The sequence below is a fragment of the Suricata suricatta genome, chromosome 9 (assembly GCF_006229205.1).
Source record: "Suricata suricatta isolate VVHF042 chromosome 9, meerkat_22Aug2017_6uvM2_HiC, whole genome shotgun sequence".
In the NCBI taxonomy this organism is placed as follows: Eukaryota; Metazoa; Chordata; class Mammalia; order Carnivora; family Herpestidae; genus Suricata; species Suricata suricatta.
The window spans coordinates 54,429,505-54,436,239 of NC_043708.1; positions in this window are offsets into that span (position 1 = coordinate 54,429,505).

The following is a 6,735-nucleotide window of genomic DNA, read 5'->3' on the forward strand; positions in this document are numbered from 1 at the left end:
AGTATAATAATATTAAACATCTCAATTATTGGGGCACCTGGGTGGCTCAGTCAATTAAGCATCTGCCTCTTGATTTCAGCTCAGGCCATGATCTCATGGTTCATTGGTTTGAGCCCTGCATACAGCTCTGTGCTGACAGTGCAGAGCCTGCTTGGGATTCTCTCTCTCTCTCTCTCTCTCTCTCTCCTCTCTCTCTTTCTCTCTCTGTTTCTCTCTCTCTCTCTCCCCCCCTGCCATTTACACATACTCTCTGTTTATCAAAATAAATAAAATAAACTTCAAAAACAAAACAAAAATCTCAATTATTGGGTATCTTTTTTCTTTGGCTTTTTAAGCAATGGTTGTTCTTTTACAGATGGATATAGATATTCAACTATTTCCAGTTATCAAAACTGTTCTCTTCCTTCCCTTCTTCTTCAGGATACAACTGAAGGGAAGCAGAATTTATCATCCTCAAATAGCAATAAGGCATAAAAATTAGTTTGACCTGATTATCTTTAGTCAACAGCAGTACCTCTGAAAATCAAGTCATATGTTAGGAGACATCTCCATTTGTAAGGGAAAATTCCATTTGTAAGAACGTCTCTCTCTCTCTATACTAGAAGATGACAAAATCTCTAGAAACGCTTATCAAGAGAAGCACAAATTAAATCTGTATGAGAACTGAACTGAACCCTTTTTTACTAAGCATTCCTTATAGCCTCTTATGTCTGGTCTTACCCTATCCCAACATTTTTCTTTTGTTTTTAGCTGAAGGCGGTACTCAAAGTGATGATTTGGGCCATTTGAGGGAGGTCTTCAGTTTTCCTGGTATTTCCCACATATAAAGGAGATATACATTATTAAACTCTGTGCCTTTTTCTCTTGAAAATCTATCTTTTATTATAGGGGAATCTCAGCTAAGAACCTAGAAGGATAACAGGAAAATTATTTTTCCCTCCCCTAGATGGTAATAAATAGACTGTTCTGTCTCATCCTTTTGGATATTATAGACAAAACTAATAGGTCACACAAAAAAGGTACTTCCTTAATTTTATGAAATGAAAAATCAGTTTTACTTTCAGGAAACTATATATAAATGTGTTTTGTTTGTCCCAAAATATATACTCCTAAAAAGTAGTTTGTAAATGAAATATTTGGTAACAAATAATTCTTGCTTTAAGGAATGATATGGAGTTCTTTTACAAAATTGAATACCTATCTTCCTTCTGTTTTGAAAATATTGACTATTATCATTCTTGGTGACTTCCTTTTCAAAATATTCCATGCTTTAAAATGTATATAAAGCTATTGGAGGGGCCAAGATGGAGGAACAGCACGGAAGGTGTTTGTGCATCTCTCGTCCCTGAAATGCAGCCAGATTAACACTAAACCATCTTGCACACCTAGAAAACTAATCTGAGGATTAACACAACAATCTGCACAACCTGAACCACAGAACTCGGCAGGTACGTGGCTCGTAGAGATGAACTTGGGGAGGGAAAAGCCATGGAGGGCAGGGAGCTGCTTTTGTTTGCAGAGAGAGGACAGAGACGGAGGGGGTGGGAGGGAATACGGGGAAAGCACCATCTCCCTGAAGCAGCTGGAGAGAAAGTGGAAAAGTGGAAACAGCCTCAGGGACTGAACAAAAAAGTGAGAAAGGAGAAAGGAGAGGGTTTAAATTCCATTAAGACTCTACGAACAAGGCGAGCACAGAATCTGAAAGTCCGCAGCTCGAATACCTGGTGGAAAGGGCGAATCCACAGGAGCAGAGTGAAGTCCCAGGAGTCTTGGGGTCACATGGGAGAGGCCTTCCCTGCAGGGAGGACTCTTCGTGCAGGGTGCAGGCTGCGGCCACCCACCAGGCAAAATTCCTAGCGGATCCTGGAGGATATCCACATTCGCTGGTGTTGGAACAAGGACGTTAGGGGTGACGCCTGGTCCCAGAGGTGTGTTGTGATTTTCCATAAACCCTGAAATGCTGCTGCTACAAGGTCATGGGAACTCTGGGAGGCGGGGCAGCTGGTATCCAGCAATAGTCTCTGGGCATCCGGAGCAGGGTGGTCTCGAGAACGTTCCTGGGGGTGGGCGAGCACCCAGCCATTGCTCAGCGAGACCCTCTCTCATAAGGTCTGAGCAGGTCAAAGTAGCAGTCCCTCAGAAGTGAGGGGTCAGGAAAACTCAGCCGCATAGGAGATAAACCTCAGTAAGCAGGTGCTGCCTGGCAGCCTGACGGTTTGGTCATGAACAGTATAGAAGCGGGAAGTAGACCCAAACTGGAAACAGAGGGGTGTTTCATTGCCAATTGTGGAGAGCACACAGTTCCGATTTTAGAGACTGAGTAGCAGGGTGATGCCATTTTTACCCCTCCCGCACCTGCGCATCACACCTGCATGGGCCTCACAATCCACTTCAGTAAGCTAAGCAGCGCCACCTCGTGGACAATGGAGCCATTACACTAAACTCCACCCATCTGGCTAACAGTGCTCTTGACAAACATGTCTCTCCACCTGCTTAGTTTACAAAGTATAAAGTACTTCAAAGCTTGACTTCTACAGGAAACCAAAGTAATTTCAATCGTACTTCATTTTGTTCACTGGTCCTGTTATTCTTCTTTTTCTTTTCTTATTTATGAATACAGAAAGAACAAATATATTTTTATTTTTCATTTTTATTAAGATATTTTTTAATTTTTCTACTATATATTTACTTTTTTGTAAATTTTTAAAATTCTATTTTAGTTTCATCATTTCATTTTATTCTATTTTGTTGAATTCATTTTTTCAAAATTTCAAACATTTTTCTTTTTTCCTCTTTTTAATCTTTCTTTTTTCTCTAATCTATCAAGCTTTTTAAACAATCAGACCAAAACACACCTAGTATCTAGCATCCTTTATTTGATTTCTTTGTGTGGTGTTTAATTTTTTAATTTTAATTTTTTAATTTATTTTATTAATTCTTTTTCTTTCTCCAAAATAATGAAACAAAGGAATTCACCCCAAAAGAAAGAACAAGAAAAAATGACAGCCAGGAACTTAATCAACACAGATATAAGCAAGATGTCTAACCAGAATTTAGAATCACAATAATAAGAATACCAGCTGGGGTGAAAATAGATTAGAATTCCTTTCTGCAGCGATAGAAGGAGTAAAACTAGTCAGGATGAAATAAAAAATGCTATAACTGAGCTGCAATCTCAAATGGATGCCAAATCCTAGAAAGAACCAGAGAACACTACCAAAAACTCCCACTCTAAAGGCCACATAATGGCAATAAATTCATATCTCTCAGTACTCATTCAAAACATCAATGGTCTAAACACTCCAATTAAAAGACATAGGATAACAGAATGGATAAGTAAACAAGATCCATCTATATGCTGTTTACAAGACACCCATTTTAGATCCAAAGACATCTTCAGATTGAAAATAAGGGGATGGAAAACCATCTATCATGCTTATGGTCGCCAAAAGAAAGCTGGAGTAGCCATAGTTGTAACAGACAATCTAGATTTAAAAATAAAGACTGAAACAGGAGATGAAGAAGGGCATTATAACATAATTAAAGGGTCTATCCACCAAGACCTAACAATTGGAAACATTTATGCTCCAAATATGGAGCACCCAAATATATAAATCAATAAATCACAAACATAAAGAAACTCATTGATAATAATACCATAATAGTAGGGGACTTTAACACCCCACTTACAACAATGCACAGATCACTAAGCAGAAAATCAACAAGGAAACAGCGGCTTTGAGTAACACACTGGACCAAGGGGACTTAACAGATATATTCAGAGCATTTCATCCTAAAGCAGCAGAATACACATTCTTCTCGAGTGCATATGGAACCTTCTCCAGAATAGATCACATACTGGGACACAAATCAGCCCTCAACAAGTACAAAAAGATTGAGATCCTACTGTGCATATTTTCAGACCACAATGCTATGAAACTTGAAATCAATGACAAGAAAAAATATGGAAAGATAACAAATACTTGGAGACTAAGGAACATGTTACTAAAGAATGAATGGGCTAAACAAGATGTTAAAGAGAAAATTAAAAAGTAAGACTAATGGAAAATGATAACACCATAGCCCGAAACCTCTGGGATGCAGAAAAAGCAGTCATAAGAGAAAAGTATATAGCAATCCAGGCCTTTTTAAAGAAGGAAGAAAGGTCTCCGATACACAACATAACCTTACACCTCAAAGAGCTGAAAAAAGAATAGCAAATAAAACCCCAAACCAGCAGAAGACAGGAAATAATAATATTAGAGCAAAAATCAATGCTATTGAAGCAAAAATAAAAAAAAAATTAAAAAGGTAGAAAAGATAAATGAAACCAGGAGCTGGTACTTTGAAAGAATTAACAAAATTGATAAGTCCTTAGCCAGCATGGTCAAAAAGAAAAGGGAAAGGACACAAATACATAAAACCAAAAATGAAAGAGGGGAGATCACAACCAACACTGTAGAAATACAAACAATAATAAAAGAATATTATGAGTAATTATATGCCAATAAAATGGGCAATCTTGAAGAAATGGACAAATTCCTAGAAACATATGAACTACCAAAACTGAAACAGGAAGAAATAGAAAATTTGAACAGACCCATAACCAGTAACAAACCAAATTAGTAATCAAAAGTCTCCAAAAGAAACAAGAGTCCAGGGACAGATGGTTTTGCAAGGGAATCCTACCAAACATTTAAAAAAGAGTTAACACATATTCTCTTGAAACTGTTCAAAAAAAAAAAAAAAAAGAAAAGAAAAGAAAAGAAAAGAAAAAGAATAAGAAAGAAAGAAATGTAAGGAAAACTTCCAAACTCTGTATGATCCAGCATTACCTTGATTTCAAAACCAGACAAAGGCCCCACTATAAAGGAGAGTCATAGACCAATTTCCTTGATGAACATGGATGCAAAAGTCCTCAACAAGATACTAGCCAACTGGATCCAACAATACATTAAAAGAATTATTCACCACATCCAAGTGGGATTTATACTTGGGATACAAGGCTGGTTCACTATCCACAAAACAATCAATGTGATACATCGTCTCAATAAAAAAAAAGGATAAGAACCACATCATTCTCTCAATAGATGCAGAGAAAACATTTGGCAAAATACAGCATCTTTTCTTGATAAAAAAATCCTCAAGAAAGTAGGGATTGAAGGATCATATCTCAAGATCATAAAAGCTATATGTGAAAGACCCACTGCTAATAACATCCTCAATGGGGGAAAAACTGAGAGCTTTCCCCCTAAGGTCAGAAACACCATAGGAATGTCCACTCTCACAACGTTATTCAACCCAGTTTTGGAAGTCAACCTTAGCAATCAGACAACACAAAGGAATAAAAGACATCCAAATCAGCAAGTAGGAAGCCAAACTTTCACTCTTTGCACATGACATGAGAAAACCCAAAAGATTCCACCAAAACACTGCTAGAACTGATCCATGAATTCAGCAAAGTCACAGGATATAAAATCAATGCACATAAATTAGTTGCATTTCTATATACCAATAATGAAGCAACAGAAAGAGAAATCAAGGAATTGATACCATTTACAATTTAACCAAAACCCATTAAATGCCTAGGAATAAACCTCCAAAAAGGTAATAAATCTATACACTGAAAACTAGAAAGCTTGTGAAAGAAATTGAAGAAGGCACACAAAAAAGGAAAAATATTTCATTCTCCTGGATTGGAAGAACAAACATCGTTATGGTGTCAATACTACCCAAAGCAATCTGCATATTCAATGCAGTCCCTATCAAAATAACACCAGCATTCTTCACAGAGCTGCAACAAACAATCCTAAAATTTGTATGGAACCAGAAAAGACCCTGAAGAGCCAAAGCAATCACACTCTCGGACTTCAAGACAGGATGGTATTGGCACTAAAAACAGACAATCAGCTCAATGGAACAGAATACAGAACCCAGAAATGACTCCACAAACATATGGCCAACAAATCTTTGACAAAGCAGGAAAGAATATCCAAAGGAATACAGTCTATTTAGCAAATGGTGCTGAGAAAACGGAACAGTGACATGCAGAAAAATAAACCTGGACCACTTTCTTACACCATACACAAAAACAAACTCAAAATGGATGGAAGACCTAAGCGTAAGAGAGGAAGCCATCAAAATCCTAGAGGAGAAAGCAGGTAAAAACCTCTTTGACCTTCTCTTACTCAACATGTCTCTGGAAGCAAAAGAATCAAAAGCAAAAATGAACTATTGGGATTCATCAAAATAAAAAGTTTCTGCACAGCACAGTAAACAATCAGCAAAACTAAAAGGCAACTGACAAAATGGGAGAAGATATTTGCAAATGATATATCAGATAAAGGGTTAGTATCCAAAATTTATAAAGAACATACCAAACTCAAACCCAAAAAACAAATAGTCTGGTGAAGAAATGGGCAAAAGACATGAATAGACACTTCTCCAAAAAAGACATACAGATGGGACATATGAAAAAATACTCAACATCACTCATCATCAGGGAAATACAAATCAAAACCCCAGTGAGATATTACCTCACACCAGTTAGAATGGCTAAAATAAACAACTGAGGCAACAACAGATATTGGCGAGGATGCGGAGAAAGAGGATCTCTTTTGCACTGCTGGTGGGAACGCAAACTGGTGCAGCCACTCTGGAAAACAGTATGGAGGTTCCTCTAAAAATTAAAAATAGAACTACCCTACGACCCAGCAATTGCTGGGTCCCTTATCC